Here is an 18034-nt window from a genome sequence, read left to right as displayed (position 1 = left end):
AAGATGCATGGGACCTTCCATGGATGCAAAAGCAACCCCTAACTGCCTTGTGACCCTTCCATGGACCTAGATCCGAAGCTTCAACCCCCAACCATGCTTGCAATCATGGTTGGTTACCAAGAATGGCTTATAAAAGCCCTAAATCTCCCCAAAAAGGGATCTAACAAAAGAACAAGCAAGGTATAGACTTTATACCTTCTCAGAACAGCAAATGATGCACCAAAATCGAATCCTTCAGTCTCCTCTTGATCCTTCTATGCTCTTCCTTCTTCCTTGTGATCAAAATCCACAAAATCACTCAAAAGCCTTGAATCTTGCACCAAAACACTTAGGGTTTGCTAGGGAGGGTTTCTGGGAGCAATAGGGACGAGTGGGGGCTGAATGAGATGATTAAATAGGGTGCAAACCCTCAGATTAGGGTTTTTGTCCAGACAGAGCCTACTCGTCGAGTCCTGGATCCGACTCGACGAGTCCCATACTTAAACCCCGCGTTCTATCCCGCTTCTACTCGGCGAGTTGGGCCATCAACTCGCAGAGTCCCAGGCCAAAAATGTAAAATTACATAAATGAAATACATACCAGGAACCAGGTGCTACAACAAGCCTGCTCAATCCTTCGAGCTCGTAAACAGAAAGGGCATAATCCTTGCCCTGGAAAACGACATTCCAATCCATCAATTAACCATTCTACTTTCAGTTGCAAAACCCCTGCTGAACATAATCATCACTCCTTTTCGGAGTCCCTGCGACTCACATTCCGGCCTCGAGCAAAACCCCCGAGCCTCAAATCTAGAAACTCATGTGTTATCCTCTCCCGCTCAAACGACGGAAATATAACGAGTACAAATCATCTTCCTGATCCCAGATAACTGTGGCCATCTGTTAATCAGAATATGTCCCAGTAACAAGTCCCGGTACTGGAAAGCTCGACCAGCTCCTCCCCTTGCCGTCGTTACAGCTGTTGAAGCTGCTGCGGCAGCCGTCTCAGCAATGGCTGCATAGCGCTCATCAAAGTACTCAACCATGTCGGTCTTGATAGACCCAAACATCTCCGGAATCTGACCCCGGACAAATCTCGGTCACCTCCTCCCGGATGATCTCACCGACACGATCCACTGACAATGCTGGCCTATCCTGGCTGCCAGCTGCCGATCCTAACTTGGATCCGGTCTCAAGACGTCTCGTAACCACCATTCTAGTAACACACCAGAGAGATCTCTGATAACCCATATAATGACATGGAACCAACTCTCAACCAAACCCTAGGGGTTGTGACTTCCTTGCTACGCGTATGGGTCCTGTGCTTTCAGTAGTACGGGCCCATACTACCTTCCACACCTACCCATATTTGTCTCAAGTATCACCACAACACCCTAACAATATACATAAACATAGCGAACACTCAATCCTCACTCCTAGAGGAAAGCTAACTGTCTCACAACTGACGTACCGGTCCCACACAACTCACCCATCCATGAAACTTACACTAACCCTGTAGCACTAGTGTATGCTAGCCATACATAATGCTGGACCCTATAGACTTTCGAATATCTAATCCTACCCTAAGCTCCCAATCAAACAAGAACAGAACATAAGGCCAAATCAAACATTCTCAGGCTATAAGATCTTATTTATGTATGGCCGGGATGCATACACTAAGCAACTACAGTAATGATGTCAATCTCATATAAAGGAAACCCTAGGCTAGCAGGCATCACGTAATCTGGCAATTCTATCATGCAATTCCTGAAGATCCCTAGCCTAGTACTAACATGTTGTTCTAATCATATCTCATAACTCAAATGATCCGTAAGTTATTTTGGGGTCTATCCGCGAGCTCCGGCTGATCGTACACTTGCATCCTCCTTTTGTTATTTTGAAAACATTTTAAGAAAACCGTCTTATAACCTTGTCCTCAGTTTGAGATTGGAGACGCATGAGTGTTTCCTCCAATTCACTCAAACCAAGGCTCTGATACCAACTTGTAACACCCATAAAAATCATGCCAAATTTAAAACTTTTTAAAACATTTAAACCATTAAGTTATTACAGTTTGTTTTCAAAATCATTTAAACATTAGAGGATCCCCAGAATCAATCATGAAAATGTAAGGAGGTTCACGATCACGCCTTCGCCTTCCCGCGATCATCAGAATACCTGAAAAAATAATCGATAGATGTAAGCTCGAAGTCTTAGTGAGTTACCCCCAAAATACCAACGCCATACAATCATAATTATAACATATAACAATCAGCATGCATAATGAGCCTTCAGCCTGACTGGACCGCCTCGCAGGCCTTCAGCCTATCTGGACCACTCTCCGAGCCTTCGGCACGTCTGGACCGCCTCGCAGGGCCTACAGTCTATCCGGACCGCTCGCTGGGCCTTCGGTCTGACTGACATGCCCTCCTGGGCCTGTAGTCTATCCGGACCGCCCTAGGTATGTTGGCCTTCAGCACAAAGCAGGTCCGCCTCAACCCAACCCCCAATCAAACAACATGTGCACATAATATCATACGCTAGCATATATAACAGTCAAACCGATCTAACAGATCATCAGTCATAGCAACATCCTATAACCAGGATACATACCTAACCTGTTACTAACATAGCGTCATCCTATATACCAGTATACCGACCTAACCAGGTCACTAAGCATAATACCATCCTAACTACCAGGATGTACATCAATAAGCATATCATGCAATAAACTCGGATACAAATCCAATAAGGGCCGACATTGGTGCCTTAGACCCTGTTGATATAGTGAAGAGAACTCACCTGGCACTGCTGAAGTCCCGCAGATAAAACTCCAGCTGCTGGTTGACAGATTCCCGAACTGTCAACATCAAACAATACCCAATTAATAATTGGGTTCCAAGCCCAAAGTCTAACTCACACTCCAAAGGACCAAAAGTCAAGTAATGGGCCAAAGCCCAATATATGGCCCAATTTTCCAAATTGGGCCCAGACCTCTATATGATCTTTCCTTAAGGCCCTTCCAATTATTCTAGGCCAAACTCTTGGTATTCCCATGGTCCAATATCACATAATCATAAAGGCCCAAATATAGCCCATCTATGGCCCAATTTCCAAATTGGGCCCAAGACTCTCACATGGGCCTTATCCTAAAACTCATACAATCATTTAGTCCATTTACTTATTCTTGGAAAGCCCATTAATAGTCCAATCACCAAAGCCCACTAGAAAGGCCTAATTCAAGGCCTAAGTGAAATTAGGGTTTTCCACATGAAATGACGATTAGGGTTAAGTGTTTCTTACTTAACCCATTAAGGACTTAATACATTAAGGACTTAATCCATTAAGTCCATTATTGCCTTAAGCTAGTTTGTCAATGATTATTAATTATTATTTTAGGTTTAATAATTAATTCTCGTGTGTCCCAAACGGTTCCCACAATTAGGGTTTTATGCCCTTAGGGTTTTCCAAACCCTAATTAGGGTTTCCAACCCAAACTAGTTCATTAGTCCATTAGTTGGGCTTTTAGGTCATATTGGGCCTTATTGGGCCCATTAGAGTTTTATTGGGTCAATTAGGGTTTCCTTGGGCCCATTAGGGCTTCATTGGGCCCACTATGGTTTCATGCATCCTAGACGAATCAAACACACCAAGGCGAAGCACACTGCCACCCGACATGGCGGCCGGTGGCGGCAGCCACCACCTTACGGTGGTGGTTTAGACTTTTCATTATTCCGATACGGGTACAAGTTTTACAATGCAATACCCAGTTAACACACGCACACACACACTAAATAAACTCACACACACACAGCCACCACCTTACGGTGGTCGGTGGTGGCAGAAATGATTTCAAGGCATCAACCACCATGGTTGGCGGCCATGGTGGGTTTTTCCCTCATTCCCGACGAAGAAATCACACCCACCACGTCGTCTTGCTCGTAGATGAGTCCGGCCATTCATCTGGTGGCGTAAGGTGGCGGCGGCGCAAGAGAAGGGCAGCAGCGACGGCTAAACGAAGGAGAAGGTGGCATCGGTAAAGCCACGTCGTCGGCAGTAGCAGCAGCAAGAGCAATCGAGCGGTGGAACATGGCAGCTACGGGATTGAAAAGAAGTGAGGGCGGTCGGAAATCACCGGCATCAGCTTCGTCTTCAATGGGAGCGGGCAGCGGCGGTGGTTATTCAGCGTCCGTACGTGATACCGGCGACGACTAGATGAAGAGGAATGAAGGGCGTCCTTCCCGGTGGTCCTTGTTGTCGCCGACAGCGGGAGCTCAGCGGTGGGGCTAGTTGACGGCTCACATCGGGGGTTATGGGGGAACGCCGGCTGGAGAGACAAGGTGGTAGAGGAGTGGGCGGCGATTGGACTCAACGAAGTAGCCGACGGCCGAGCCTGTCTTCAGCAATGCTGGCGGCTCCAAAAATGGTCTCTTAGGTTTAGGGTTCTCCAAATGCGACGAAGGGGGAAGACACGGGTTTAAGTCTCGTGTTTTATTTTCAAACTTTAAGCCAAGTTTACAACTATGACCCTTCCTCCTTGAATTATTTTCAACATGAGTCCAAATCTTCTCATTCAGCCCCCAACTTTCAAAAATCTTTTCAATTTAAGTCCCAATCTTACCAAACAGTCCTTGCCTTCTGAAAATCTTTAAAAAAATAAATCCCGGAATCACACTTTAACCCCCGAAAATCCAAATTATCTCATTTGGCTCCCCGAAACCAACACCCCGCTAATTATTATTTGATTTTGGCTATGAAATAATAATAATATTACATCTCGGGGTTCCAGATTTATTACTTAATTATTCTATTTTAAGTGGGATGTTACATGGAACCCATATTAAATTTCTCAAATGTGGTTTCACGTTTAGGGTAAGGAGATACAGATATGTGAGATCTATTATTTTTTTTAATATATAAAAAATAAATACATAAATAAGAAAATTAATTAAAAAAATAAATTAATAAGGGCGCAATAGTCTTTTAGATAAGACATGGATCAAACGTACAACAAAAATAAACAGTAGGGACCATCCGAGTTATATATATATATATATATATATATATATATATATATATATATATATATATATATATATATATATATATATATATATATATATATATAAGTTAGAGACCAAACGTGCAAATTACCCCAAATGACAATGACCATGTAATGTACTCTTACATTTTCGTTTTGTTCATATTTTGGTAACTTCTTTTTTTATATACATCTAGGTAATGAACTTATTGAAAGTGTTCACATATGACCATTATAATCGGATGTAACCTACAGTCGGTCATAATGGTCATATGTGAACACTTCCAAAAAGTTTGTAACCTAAATGTATATAAAAAAATAGTTATCCGGATGTGAACAAACCGAAAAGTTAAATATCTTAATAAGTCAATTTTCCTATATTAAACCTAAATCAAAATGTTTCTAGTCCAACGGTATTAGACGTTGTCCTCCCTGTGAGGTCGAGAGTTCAAGTCTTGTAGTGGACATTGATATATATATATATATATATATAGGATTGATGGTTTTTTTTACAATAAAAAATTAAAATAAAAGAGAATCATAAAAAAATATTTACATTGGTGGTGGGAAAGTGTGAGCTCTAATGGAAATTAGGCCCAATCATTGGTCCAAAACAACAAAGCAAATAAGGATCATAGACTCATAGTTGAAACTTGAAAGTTGAATCATTATCATTTATCCATTTATCGTAGACTTGTTCAAAAGCCCACGAAGCACGTTCATTAAAAAAGTAATGCAAAATTAAACATGATTATTCAGAAAAGAAAAGGTTATAGTTCTTTTGTTCTATTGATGAACAGTGTAAGCGGGTATCTGTTTTTGGAACCGAAACCGTCTCGGAACTGTCGGTTTCGGAACCGGAACTGCTTTAGGCGGTTCCGGTTCCGTTTCCGGTTCCTAAAGTCTCGGAACCGCCTTCCAAATCTCATTTTTACGAAACTGATACCCGCTGGATACCTGCCGGTTCTGGTTCCAATACCGAGTACTCGAAACCGGCAGTTGTAAGTCCCCAATCTGCTTGTGTATCAATCAGATCCGTTTGATGGTGCGGAATCCCAATCAAACGGATGATGTCAGATCAAAATAGAAGAGAAGGAGAAGAAGAAGATGATGAATCTTGTATGTATTGATATGAATGAAGATCTGGATACAAGATTCACACACACTAACACACACTCTCTTTTCTCTCTCTCTAGAACACCTTCAAATGCACACACTTAAGCTCCTCTAGTGTTCATCCTTCACATGCACTCCTCACCATATATATATATATATATATATATATATATATATATATATATATATATATATATATATATATATATATATATAGTTTCAGATATTTTTTGATGATAAAAATCATACATTATTTTATAAAACTGTTTTCTATCTTTGCTTCTAAACTCATGATTATGGATTAGAACTTGTAAAGCTTTTAATTGATTACAATAATAATGACGATTAGCTTGTATCTTTGAATCAGACATAATATTTCAAGCATGAATTTGATTATTATTAAATGCAAGTATTATTTTAACAAAAATTTCAAATCTTGTAGAATTAATAGTTAGAATAACTCGAAAAGAGACTGTCATAGCGATAACAGAGTTAAGACAATAATTGAATAAAATTCTTTATATATTACCTTCTTTTAAATTACAATCAGAGCATCCGTCTGGAGCAAGTATGATTTGAAAATCTAAAGATTTTGAACATCTAGAAGTAGATAGGAGAACTCTTTTCTTAGACATGAACTAAACATTTGACAGAAGTTTTATAAGAGAGATTTTTAGAGAACTTTGAGATCGTCTTCATTAAAACATGTCCCTTCAATATATAGGAGTCTTGGAGTCTTGAAACATCTTGAGACGGGAAACCGAAGGATTACCGGATCATCTTGAGAATTATTGAATCAACTTGCATTTGTCAGAGTGTAGATGTGGCAGACAAAACTTTAAAGCTTTTGACAAATTGGCATCATATTTTGTCATTTTTTGATAATGGAAATCTTCTTTGGCGATAATGGAGCATCTTCTTTCATCTTTATAAAAGTTGTTTGTTTTCATGCAATAATTTAGCATCATCTCACTGCAGAAGACATGATAATATTTTTGATAATTGATGTACTCACACAGTGTATAATTGATAATAGTTGAACACACACAGTGTATAATTGATAATAGTTGAACAATTTGATAACACACCCCCCTTTGAATAACAAACACATATAAAAGAATACCTTACATTGAAGGTATAACACCAAAATTAAAAACTTAATTAATCTGCAAATGGATCATCAAAAGGATCTTGAGCATCTTGAAAATTATTTTTGACAGATGTGGGAGAATGTTCTGAATTAGTTGGAGAATTGCGAATTTCTTGAAGTAATTGTTGTAGATCTTCAGGGGAAGAGTTTGCAGCGGCACGAATTTTGCTAATAAGATTAGCATCTGGAGAAGATAGACTCTTGATAAGATTTGCTTCAATTTCTGGCTTTTGATTATACATTGATTGATAATGATTGAAAACAGCTTGCTCGTTTGCTTGAGAAATTGTGACTTTATCCCACCATTTTAGACGAAATTGTCTATTGAGCCAAGGGGGATTGAAGTCTGTTGCTTCTTGATAAGAGAATGTCCAGGACATAATCCATGGAACTTTAAATAACATGGTGAATTGTAACAAATATTCAAATTCTGGGATTTGTTGAATAAATAGCTCTTTGAATTTAGAAAAGCCTTTGAGAATTTCAGTGGGTAAACAACTAGGAACAAGTCCCATATAGCGATACCAATTGACAAACCATCTGGGATATTCACAGGTAAAATTTTTATCAAAGAAAATGAACCATGAATGAGAATAGTTTCGAAGAAAAAATGCTTTAGTCCAAGCTTCTTGGTAATCATAATATGAATATCTTGGATAAGCAGGAAATTGATAAAGGGGTTTTTCGAAAGAAAGATTGGATGACCAATTTTCTGGAGAAATGATTTTAAGAATTCGGGCTTTGCTAAAATCAATAGATCCTTCTTTATTATTAGAACGGTGATCAATCTGAACAGATCCAGATTCTTGTAGAATGGTTTGATAATATTCTCGAGATTTGTAAGAGTTTTCATGAAAGGTTTTTCCTCGGCCAAAGAGGTGTTCAGTAAGAACATGAAAACCTTGATTGAGCTTAAGAATTTGAGAATCTTCAAGTATTTGGATTTTCAAGAGATTTGAATTGAGAACATAAGGGGCTTTATTTGTAGGTTTAGAAGTTGTTGAAAGTTGTGTTTCAGAAGGAATAGGTTTTGAAAAAGGGCTAATTGATTGAACTGGAGAAATGTTTGGATTGACTAATTTTGATTGAAGCATATTTGAATAAAGTTGAGAATTTTTTGCAATTGGAGTTAATGGAGAAAAACGATTCTGACTTGAGAAAGGAACAAGCTTTTGATTAATTGGTTTCTTGTCTTCAATCTTAGAGGAAGACGATGAACTCATTTTCCCTGCAAAAATTCACGAGAAAGAAAATCTGGTAATGAATTGCTTTCTCCTTTTATAAATTCAATATCAAAATCAAAATTGCCCAACAATGCTTGCCATCTAGCAAAGATTTGTTTAGAAATTATATTTTTAACATCTTTTTCTAAAATTGATTTTGCAGATTGACAATCAATTCTTAATAAAAAAGTTTTCATAAATAAATCATCTTCAAATTTAGTAATACATAAAACAATACTTAAAATCTCCTTTTTAACAGTTGAATAATTCTTTTGAGTATTATTCCAAGCACCTGAATAAAAACGAACCAATTGTTCTTCAGAAGAATTTGATAATTTTTGTTTTAAAATACCTCCAAATCCAATATCACTAGCATCAGTTTCGACTATGATATTAGCATAAGGATGTGGTAAATTTAAACAAGGTAAAGAAGGAATTTTTTGTTTTATAAGTTTAACAATATTAGTATGTTCTTGAGTCCAAGGTTGTGGATTATTTTTTAATCTATTATAAAGAGGTTTGCAAAGAGTTCCTAAATCTTTGAAAAAATCATGAATATAATTTAGACATCCTAGAAATCGTTGAAGTTGTTTTTTATCTATAATTTCGTTAGGAAATTTATTAGAAAATTCTAAACTTCTTATAATAGGTTTAATAGTATTATTAACAATGTTATGTCCTAAAAATCTAATTTCATTTTGAAATAAATGCATTTTCTTAGCTGAAACAGCTAAGCCATTTTTATAAATTAAATCATAAAACTGATTTAAATGTTTGAAATGTTGATCAATAGATTTTGAAAAAATAAGAACATCATCAATATAAACAATTGAAAAACTGTTTATAGGAATGATAATATCATTCATAATGTTTTGAAATTCAGAAGGAGCATTTTTTAAACCAAAGGGCATAACGTTCCACTCATAATGTCCAAAAGGAACATTAAAACCTGTTTTGTATTTATCTTCTTCATGAATTTGAATTTGCCAAAAACCAGATTTCATATCAAATTTTGAAAATATTTTTGAATCATAAAGTTTTTTCAATAAATCTCTTTTATTAGGAATAGGATATCTAATCCAATCTAAAACTTTATTTAAAGGTTTATAATTGATAACTAATCTTGGTGATCCTCTTTCTAATTCAGCAGCATTCATAACATAGAAAGCTGAACAAGACCAAGGAGATTTAGAAGGTCTAATTAATTTTTTGTCTAATAAATCTTGAATTTCTTTTTTACAATGGGCTTCTAATTCATTATTCATATGAATAGCTCTTGATTTTGAAGGAATATCCTTTTCATTGAAAGTTTTAATATAAGGTAATTTGACAATATGTTGTTTTCTGTTCCAAAAGGCGTTTGGAATATTTGAGCAAACATTATTTTCAAACTTTTGTTTTAAAGCTATAATTTTGTCTTGAATATACTTATCTTGTAATTGATTATGTATACGAAAATCATTAATTTCATTGATAAGGTAATTTGCTTGTTTTGTTTTATAATTAAGAATATTAATAGTTGAATAAGACGGAGGTTCACAAAATTTAAACATAATTTCTTTTCCAAAAACTTTAGTAATAATTCCATCATCTTGAACCATAAAAGGATATAATTTAGTAATAAAAGGTGTTCCTAAAATTAAAGGAGAAGTAAGATTTTTTACTAAAATTAAATGAGTTTTATAACAATAATCTTGATTGTTGCAAATATGAACATCGGAAATTTTATAATTTATTTTTAAACTGGTTCCTTCAGCTCCAGTAAGCCTAGAAGAAGTTTTTTCATAAAATTGAGTGGGAAATAAACCATCTTGTATACAGTTCATATCAGCACCACTATCAATTAGAGCAGTAATATCCATTTTAAAATTATTTTTTACTAGAGTTATTTGAGTATTCCATTTTTGAGAAATTTGATCATTTATAATTCTTTCGATAACCTTTTCATCTTTATTATCATTATTTTGTGAATTAATAATATTTTTTCCCTTTTCAAGAGTTATAATTTTGCCTTTAATTTCTTTTATGTCTTGTTTAACTAATTTTAATTCTTCTTGAAGTTCTTGTATGGAAATGGGTTTTGTTTCAGAAAATCTTTCATATATGTCTTTTAAATTAAAAATTTTTGTATTATTTGAAATAGAATTTTCATTCTTATTAAGCATTTGTTTTATTAACAGTTCTTGGATATTTTTATCTTTAATTGAATCCAAATTTTTTAAAAGATCTTTGTCATTGTTTGTAAGGACATTAATTGAATAATTACAATTACATTTTCCAACACATTTGCATGTATCAGAATCTTCCGAACTTGAAGTATTTTGTTCTAAGATGTTTAAATCATTTTCTTGAAAATCGGTAAAACTAGAATCAGAATCGGAATCAGAATTTAACATAATTTTTCTAATTTGTTCTTTTAATTCTTCTGAAATATTTAATTCATTAATTTTTGTTTTTGCATAACAATTATTAGCATTATGACCATTACGACCACATTTATGGCAAATAATAATGTCTTTTGATTTTCTTTTAGAATTTTTATTAGATCGTTTATAAGGGTTTTTTGATGTTAAAAATTTATTTTTCTTATAATTCTTATATTTTTCTGATTTATTATATTTCTTTTTCTTGAAATATTTTGAAGATTTTTTATTATATTTTTTGGTTTTTGAAGTAGACGGACCTGTTAATGGTTGATAACCATATTGTTGACAAAAATTTCCTAATTCATTCTTACTATTAATTCTATCTTTTTTAAGTTTTTCTTTAAATCTAAGGTCAGCACAAATAGCTAATCCTTCTTTATTAATATAATTAATTAAGTCTCCATAAGTTAAGTTTTGATAAGGAATTGTATTATTAAAATTTTCTCTTAATTTTTGTCTAATTCTTTCGGCAAAAAGTTTTGGAAGTCCAGCAATAAAACGTTCTTTCCAATAAGATTCTTTACAATCTGGTCTTGAAAAAACTTTAACGAGATAATTATCTTTGTACCATCTGAAATCAGTTAATTTTCTACAATGTAAGTTCATTAGAATTTCAGAAGTTCTTTCTTGAAAAGTAGTAGGATCTCCTACAAAGTTTTTGATTATAGCAAAAATTAAAGTATTAACCATATCATCCTCTTGAGTTTGAATTGGTAAATTATTTTCTTGTTTTATAACGGTTTTCTTGGCATTTATAATAAAATTCTTTTCTTCTGGTGTAATATAGAAATCTCACCAACCTTTAAGAGTACCAGTAAACCCAGAAATAATAATATTAACAATTTGAAGTTGAGTATTATTGTGAGAGTTGTAAGCATTAGCTGCCATGGTCATTTCTTGAACAATATTAAGAATTTGATGTTCAGAATTACCATCGATATTCCATTCGTAAACAGAAGTACCATCGTAAGCTGAACGATCATATTGAAAAGCTCTTTCTTCAATTTGAATATCAGGAAGAGAAGGTCTATTCCAATAATTTTTAATAGTTGGTTTTGGATTATTACCAAAATAATTAATCTTATTTAATTTTGAAAAATCATTTGTAAGCTGATTTATATCATCATTGTCATTTATGAATTGTTGAGTAAGATTGTCTAAATTTAATTCACTTTCATTATTACTTTCATCAGATTCGTCAAAAGAGTCATTATTTGTTCTTAACATATTTATAGATACATTTTTTGAAATACGAAAATTAGTAAGTCTTTTTTCTAATTCATCAATTAAATCTTTATTTCCAAGATTAAAATTTCCATTTATTTGATGAGGAATAAAGCTGACATTACTAGAACTTGCTATATTATTATAAAAATTTTTTGTTTTAATTTTATTTTCTTTTGATAATTGTAAATTTATAGTATTTTCTTCAATCCTATTTAGTTGATCTGAAATAGTTAAAAGAGTTTCATTTGAGTAATTATTTTGATAAATAATGTTTTGAAAACATTTTTCATTTGTTATCTGACTCGGAACTTTAACTAAAGGAGTTGCAATAAAATTATTATCAATAATGATTTCCTTTTTTGGCGGATACTCAGAAATAATTTGTTGATTAGTAATAACATCCTTGTATGTTTTTGAAGAAACAGGAAAAATAGTTTGCATTTTAAAAGGATAATCTATATTATGTTTAGGAGCATAAATTAATTCGAACCATTGAAAAAACGGAGAGTGAATTTGATTTGATAAAACATAATCTTCCCAAAGTCCAAAATGTAAAAATCTTATATAATATGAAAAGTTTTCTTCATGCCAAATTCTTTTTATATTATTATAATCTTTATAATATTCTTCTTCTTTTAAATAATCAAAATTAACATATGATGGTATTTTAGAAATATCTATATTAATATTCATTTTAACAAGTTGATTGATTTAATCTAAAAGATATATTTTTAATAATACTAAGTTGAGCACTAATAACAATAGTTTTATTTTTAATCATTTTTGATAAGCAATATATTATTTCCTTTTGAATATTATAATTATATGTGTCCTTTTCAGTATTAATTAATTTAATTTCTTCGTTTTTTTTTTAAGTTGTTTAATTCTATTTATTTCTTTAGAAATGCTTGCAATAATTTTCCATCTGGTCTTTAATAAATTATTCCAAAATTTATTATTATTACTACAACTAATCTGTCTTTTAGAACTCATTAACACGTATATTTAGATAAATTTCTTAAATAATTATCAAGATGTATATTAAAGGTTTTTAATACTGCTTTTATGTTATTAATTTCTTGTTCTAATTCCAATAGTTCTTTATCATTATTTATATTTTTTAATTCTAATATCTTTTCTTGCAAGAGTTTTTTAAATATTTTTATTGAATTTCTTAATCTCTTAATAGCAGTAACTCTATTTCTATTTAAAGAATTGCAATTTATTTGAACTTTATTAGTCATAATTGTTGTCTATAATTTTGAAGTTCATTAATAAAATCAGATTTAGTAGGACTTGGTAAACTTGTATCACTAGTTTGGTCTTCTTGATAAAGAGGTTTAGGAATAGGACTAGAATAGTCAACAGTTTTTAAATTTAAAGACCTTGATTTTGAAAGCGAAAATTTAGAAGTACCAATTTCAGGAATAGAACTAGTAGAAAATCTAGATGAAGAAAAATTTGTAGAAGAAAAGTTTATATCAACTGAGCCATCATTATGCTCAATTATATTTGAAATTTGTTTTGAAGAATCTAAAGATTTTGGTTCAATAACATTTTGTAAATTCCAATTACATGATTGAGTAATTTCTGACCATTTAAGTCGTTTAGGCATATGAACTTTTGTATGATTAGTATTTGCTTCGTAAATAATTGTTTCATTTCTTGGATTTGACAAACGGGTCTTTGGTTCTAAGGTAGTTGTCATGGTTTTATAACAAACACGATAAATAATTGCTAAAGGTTTAGAGTTATTTTTAAATTCTAAATTCTTTGTTTCAACAGTTAAAACCAAAGTGTCTAAAATATTTTTGTCAAATAATCCTACGGAAAAATTCGGATAACAATTAAAATAAATTGGTCCATTTGCGATATTTGTTTCTGCCATAGCTAAAATAGAATTTTGAAAATCTGTATGTCTTTTATCTCTTAATATTAAGAGAACAGGAGCATCAACACCAATTCTAAAAAGAGGTTTGATAGCAATTTGAACAAGACCTAAATGAAGAAATTTATATTTTTGTCTATGTTCGAAAATAGATCTTGATGATAACAAATTTATATTTTGTTGGTTTTGACCAATGGATAGGGTTTGTTCAGTCATTTTAATTGAGTAACTTTGAAAATAATCAAAAGTCCCTATTCTATAAATTGTGTTTATATTTGTTTTAGGTATAGTCCAATCATTTAAATTTTGTTCTATATTATCAATAGTTTCTTCAATAGAGTTTATATGATTATCATCATAATCTTGTTCTTTATTCATAATATTTTTACCAGTATCATATTTTTTAGATAATATGCGTGAAAATCTACTCATATTTGATTAATTTTTAGTTTAAAGATTTTATAAGAAAACTTACTTGTTTTATCTAGGATGAACAGAGAGGGCATCGGCCCAACGATGATTGTGGTCCGGCTCCGTGACTTACCATACTTGCACGTCTTACGCTAATCCAACCAATCACTGGTCTGGTCTCTGTATCATTCTTAACAAAACTCATAATTTTCTTATAAATTCTTCAAACAAAAATTAACCAAATAACAAACAGAGTTATCATACATACTAATCTCTGGTCTAAAACGTGGCTCTGATACCATTTTGTCATGAGTTTAGAAGCAAAGATAGAAAACAGTTTTATAAAATAATGTATGATTTTTATCATCAAAAAATATCTGAAACTACTAGTTAGCAAAATGGTATCAGAGCTACGTTTTAGACCAGAGATTAGTATGTATGATAACTCTGTTTGTTATTTGGTTAATTTTTGTTTGAAGAATTTATAAGAAAATTATGAGTTTTGTTAAGAATGATACAGAGACCAGACCAGTGATTGGTTGGATTAGCGTAAGACGTGCAAGTATGGTAAGTCACGGAGCCGGACCACAATCATCGTTGGGCCGATGCCCTCTCTGTTCATCCTAGATAAAACAAGTAAGTTTTCTTATAAAATCTTTAAACTAAAAATTAATCAAATATGAGTAGATTTTCACGCATATTATCTAAAAAATATGATACTGGTAAAAATATTATGAATAAAGAACAAGATTATGATGATAATCATATAAACTCTATTGAAGAAACTATTGATAATATAGAACAAAATTTAAATGATTGGACTATACCTAAAACAAATATAAACACAATTTATAGAATAGGGACTTTTGATTATTTTCAAAGTTACTCAATTAAAATGACTGAACAAACCCTATCCATTGGTCAAAACCAACAAAATATAAATTTGTTATCATCAAGATCTATTTTCGAACATAGACAAAAATATAAATTTCTTCATTTAGGTCTTGTTCAAATTGCTATCAAACCTCTTTTTAGAATTGGTGTTGATGCTCCTGTTCTCTTAATATTAAGAGATAAAAGACATACAGATTTTCAAAATTCTATTTTAGCTATGGCAGAAACAAATATCGCAAATGGACCAATTTATTTTAATTGTTATCCGAATTTTTCCGTAGGATTATTTGACAAAAATATTTTAGACACTTTGGTTTTAACTGTTGAAACAAAGAATTTAGAATTTAAAAATAACTCTAAACCTTTAGCAATTATTTATCGTGTTTGTTATAAAACCATGACAACTACCTTAGAACCAAAGACCCGTTTGTCAAATCCAAGAAATGAAACAATTATTTACGAAGCAAATACTAATCATACAAAAGTTCATATGCCTAAACGACTTAAATGGTCAGAAATTACTCAATCATGTAATTGGAATTTACAAAATGTTATTGAACCAAAATCTTTAGATTCTTCAAAACAAATTTCAAATATAATTGAGCATAATGATGGCTCAGTTGATATAAACTTTTCTTCTACAAATTTTTCTTCATCTAGATTTTCTACTAGTTCTATTCCTGAAATTGGTACTTCTAAATTTTCGCTTTCAAAATCAAGGTCTTTAAATTTAAAAACTGTTGACTATTCTAGTCCTATTCCTAAACCTCTTTATCAAGAAGACCAAACTAGTGATACAAGTTTACCAAGTCCTACTAAATCTGATTTTATTAATGAACTTCAAAATTATAGACAACAATTATGACTAATAAAGTTCAAATAAATTGCAATTCTTTAAATAGAAATAGAGTTACTGCTATTAAGAGATTAAGAAATTCAATAAAAATATTTAAAAAACTCTTGCAAGAAAAGATATTAGAATTAAAAAATATAAATAATGATAAAGAACTATTGGAATTAGAACAAGAAATTAATAACATAAAAGCAGTATTAAAAACCTTTAATATACATCTTGATAATTATTTAAGAAATTTATCTAAATATACGTGTTAATGAGTTCTAAAAGACAGATTAGTTGTAGTAATAATAATAAATTTTGGAATAATTTATTAAAGACCAGATGGAAAATTATTGCAAGCATTTCTAAAGAAATAAATAGAATTAAACAACTTAAAAAAAAACGAAGAAATTAAATTAATTAATACTGAAAAGGACACATATAATTATAATATTCAAAAGGAAATAATATATTGCTTATCAAAAATGATTAAAAATAAAACTATTGTTATTAGTGCTCAACTTAGTATTATTAAAAATATATCTTTTAGATTAAATCAATCAACTTGTTAAAATGAATATTAATATAGATATTTCTAAAATACCATCATATGTTAATTTTGATTATTTAAAAGAAGAAGAATATTATAAAGATTATAATAATATAAAAAGAATTTGGCATGAAGAAAACTTTTCATATTATATAAGATTTTTACATTTTGGACTTTGGGAAGATTATGTTTTATCAAATCAAATTCACTCTCCGTTTTTTCAATGGTTCGAATTAATTTATGCTCCTAAACATAATATAGATTATCCTTTTAAAATGCAAACTATTTTTCCTGTTTCTTCAAAAACATACAAGGATGTTATTACTAATCAAGAAATTATTTCTGAGTATCCGCCAAAAAAGGAAATCATTATTGATAATAATTTTATTGCAACTCCTTTAGTTAAAGTTCCGAGTCAGATAACAAATGAAAAATGTTTTCAAAACATTATTTATCAAAATAATTACTCAAATGAAACTCTTTTAACTATTTCAGATCAACTAAATAGGATTGAAGAAAATACTATAAATTTACAATTATCAAAAGAAAATAAAATTAAAACAAAAATTTTTTATAATAATATAGCAAGTTCTAGTAATGTCAGCTTTATTCCTCATCAAATAAATGGAAATTTTAATCTTGGAAATAAAGATTTAATTGATGAATTAGAAAAAAGACTTACTAATTTTCGTATTTCAAAAAATGTATCTATAAATATGTTAAGAACAAATAATGACTCTTTTGACGAATCTGATGAAAGTAATAATGAAAGTGAATTAAATTTAGACAATCTTACTCAACAATTCATAAATGACAATGATGATATAAATCAGCTTACAAATGATTTTTCAAAATTAAATAAGATTAATTATTTTGGTAATAATCCAAAACCAACTATTAAAAATTATTGGAATAGACCTTCTCTTCCTGATATTCAAATTGAAGAAAGAGCTTTTCAATATGATCGTTCAGCTTACGATGGTACTTCTGTTTACGAATGGAATATCGATGGTAATTCTGAACATCAAATTCTTAATATTGTTCAAGAAATGACCATGGCAGCTAATGCTTACAAGTCTCACAATAATACTCAACTTCAAATTGTTAATATTATTATTTCTGGGTTTACTGGTACTCTTAAAGGTTGGTGGGATTTCTATATTACACCAGAAGAAAAGAATTTTATTATGAATGCCAAGAAAACCGTTATAAAACAAGAAAATAATTTACCAATTCAAACTCAAGAGGATGATATGGTTAATACTTTAATTTTTGCTATAATCAAAAACTTT

At 31.4% G+C, this 18034-nt stretch overlaps 1 long non-coding RNA gene across 2 annotated transcripts in view; it reads left to right on the top strand.

Moving 5' to 3' along the window:
* LOC145150350 (uncharacterized) overlaps nt 1-7379 on the top strand; it is a 28621-nt gene extending 21242 nt beyond the window's left edge. Inside the window, exon 6 of one of the 2 annotated variants that reach the window (XR_013731221.1) lies at nt 7356-7379. This is a non-coding gene — a long non-coding RNA (uncharacterized LOC145150350). Of the gene's footprint in view, nt 1-6859; nt 6885-7355 lie in introns of those variants that run through there. The other variant, XR_013731215.1, reaches the window with a different exon arrangement.
* Nucleotides 7380-18034: the final 10655 nt, after the last annotated feature.

This window comes from Lactuca virosa, chromosome 1 (genome assembly GCF_052849685.1).
Source record: "Lactuca virosa cultivar CGN04683 chromosome 1, Lactuca_virosa_CGN04683_v6, whole genome shotgun sequence".
In the NCBI taxonomy this organism is placed as follows: domain Eukaryota; kingdom Viridiplantae; phylum Streptophyta; class Magnoliopsida; order Asterales; family Asteraceae; genus Lactuca; species Lactuca virosa.
This window is presented reverse-complemented; position numbering and strand designations above follow the sequence as displayed.